The sequence below is a fragment of the Mizuhopecten yessoensis genome, unplaced genomic scaffold (genome assembly GCF_002113885.1).
Source record: "Mizuhopecten yessoensis strain PY_sf001 unplaced genomic scaffold, ASM211388v2 scaffold3235, whole genome shotgun sequence".
Lineage (NCBI taxonomy): Eukaryota > Metazoa > Mollusca > Bivalvia > Pectinida > Pectinidae > Mizuhopecten > Mizuhopecten yessoensis.
In genome coordinates this window covers 82,675-85,528 of record NW_018404943.1, presented here as the reverse complement: position 1 = coordinate 85,528, position 2,854 = coordinate 82,675, and the positions used below count along the sequence as shown (strand labels likewise).

General features: G+C 36.9%; 1 protein-coding gene across 1 annotated transcript in view; it reads left to right on the top strand.

The window, feature by feature from the left end:
* Positions 1-1,080: 1,080 nt before the first annotated feature.
* Positions 1,081-2,854, top strand: part of LOC110447230 (nucleotide triphosphate diphosphatase NUDT15-like) — an 8,301-nt gene continuing 6,527 nt past the window's right edge. Inside the window, exon 1 of the mRNA XM_021492772.1 lies at positions 1,081-1,179. The gene's annotated coding sequence lies outside the window, so the exon portion shown is untranslated. The remainder of the gene's footprint in view (positions 1,180-2,854) is intronic.

Below are 2,854 nucleotides of genomic sequence, written 5' to 3'. Positions count from 1 at the left end.
TAAAAAATACCTGTTAATGTTGCATTAACTGAACCAAATGTGTTGTGGTAACATAATGGACATTTTAACTGGAGACAGACATATATTATGTTTTATATTATCATTTTCCAGATTATTTAAGTAAACTGACATTTCATAATCAAAATTTAAGCATAAAACTAACAGAAAATATGGAAATAACCATTTGGTAAAGCCTTTTAATTGTATTTATTCTCATTGAAAAATTGGAATTCTTGTCAGGGACACCCCTATTTTTGCATGTAACATATTTATAAATGTTCATAAATATTTATTTTTTTACAAAATGCATTTTTAATTAATGCTAAAATATAGTTTTTTGTCTATATTTATTAAAAAAATCAAAACAATGTACTATCTGTGCATTCTGAACACTAAAAAAAATGTTAAAAGTAAGGGGACAGCAATATTGACAATTTCTGATAATGACTCATTTACATTCAACAAAAAGGTGTGTCTTTATTTCACTTAGTATTGCACAAGCCTTATTAAAAAGTACATAGAGCACATCCGTTATCCTCAAGGTACAAACAACGCGGATAGGTAGATATTTATACTTTTTGTATACTTTCTATAAAATAAAATGTTACTTATCGCTGTCAAAACTCATGATAAGTAGTAAATCTTAGGAATTGTATTATTTTAAACTTTTTTCTCTTATTTGGAGCACCAAGGAATGGTATTTTTTCCTGTTTAGGTAGGAGGACTTGTGGTCACTTGGAGCCGCAATTGGAATGTGAGTACCGTCTATGGCCCCAACAACTCCTGGGAACCCATTAACGGCCTGAAACTGCTCCTGTATGATCAGTTGTAGTCTTGCTCCTTGATATACGATGGCAATGTTATTCTTAGTGGACTAATTTACGTAAAATATATATGAAGGATATGCTATTAGGAAAGAAATTAATTGAAATAGGAAGAATACGGTACGTTTATGTAACAAAGGCTAACACAGTAAAGCATATGTGTATTTCAGACATTTGTAACGAATAGGTTTCGTATTTATGTGCCAAACGAATGCACCTAACAGCAAGAGTTGTCGCTAGTGTGAACTTGCAACGGCGCCATGTTTTAAGTTGACAGAAATATTGTGGCAATTCGTCATTGGGATTTAAACGCGATTTAATGTAGTTTGCAAGTGTTACATGCGTCTCATATGAAGTAAGTACTGAATATAGTATTTTAAAGAATCGTCGTTCGTTCACCATTGTATATATCTTACACGTTGCTAGCTAGGCTATGTGAACACAAGGGCTTGTAAGTTTCAAACTTGCTTATGAATTCGGGAAGATACTGGAATGTAACGTCACGCTACCACAATTGCTGATATCCGCCATGTCGGAATTAGCGTGCGGAGAACGTGATTGGAACGTACTGTACCATTTAGCGGACCCGTTCCAAGTTGGCACAACCGGAACGTTCCGCTAAATGGAACACGCTACTAATGTCATCTCTAGTTCACACCAAACGTCATCTCCTATTCACACGAAACTTCATCTCCTATTCACACCAGATGTCATGTATTCACACGAAACTTTATCTCCTGTTCACACCAGACGTCATCCCTAAGTCAAACCAAAGGTCATCCCGGATTCACCATTCATTTCAACAAACGTCATCTCCTGTTCACACCGAACGTCATCTCCTATTCACACCAATGGTCATCTCCTATTCACGCCAAACGTCATCACTGGTTCACACCAAAGGTCATCCCGGGTTCACGCTTCAATTACAACAGACGTCATATCTAGTTAATCAAATTGCATATCCGGTTCATAAGTCTTCACATCAAAAGTCATCTGCCAGTTCATCACTGGAAATCTTCTTCTTTTTTGATTCTGAGGAAGCAACCTTTCCATGAATAAACAATAAAACGAGATGGTAATTGATATTACCTATATAATACCTGTTCTTGTCAACAATTTTCGAGTTATGCCGGATGGCTCTTTAACAGTGCCCTCGATCATCAGCTGTAAATATTTGACATTCCAACTCAACTCTGAACTATTAAAAATGTTTTAAAGAATGGATTTAGATATGTGTAAAGATCGTTAGATTATTCGTATAATAATTAAACTAACAATCATTACGCAATATTCAAGCGCAATCATATATATGCAATGCCCTTCTCCGAGATTTGTTGTCAATACTGAGATAATATGTAAACATTGCTGTTAATGTTCAGGGGCGGATCCAGGATTTCCTAAAAGGAGGGGGCCGAGAATTTTTTTTTCAATAGTCAACGGTGTGCTCCGAAAGGCAGCAGCCCGAGCGCGTAGCGCGAGGAGGGGGAGGGTACAGACCCCCTCCCCGTAAGGGGTCTTGGGGGATCTCCCCTCCAAAAAAATGTGTTTTCTAGAACGTCTCAGAAGCGTTTTCCCGTGTTCTGAGGATTGTTTTTATGTTTAATTAACAAGAAGAACAAAACATATTTTAAGTATGGCCCAAAGAATTTTTTGTGTACTGGAAAGAAAATTTAAGTTTCGGTTCAAATTCTCTATCAACAGCGTGTTTTTGAAGTCAGATGGTATTATTATAGGGGCAACCTGGTGATGACAAATGTATGAATCCACAGGGGACTTGTTCATTATTACCTTATTTGGCGTCCCGCCCGCAAGGGGGATACGAGAGGTCCACCGTCAAAATATAAATCCAGTCTTCAGACATTGTACGTTTGTCGTACAAAAGAACAAATAACACCATAACATCGTTGCTGTTTAATTAATGAGTTACTCATGGCATCACTAAGTTGGTAAACAAACGGTAAGTTCAAATCAGTGCGACACCCAAGGCCACTAGCTATATACAGGGGCGTTTCTAGGATATTTGAAAGAGG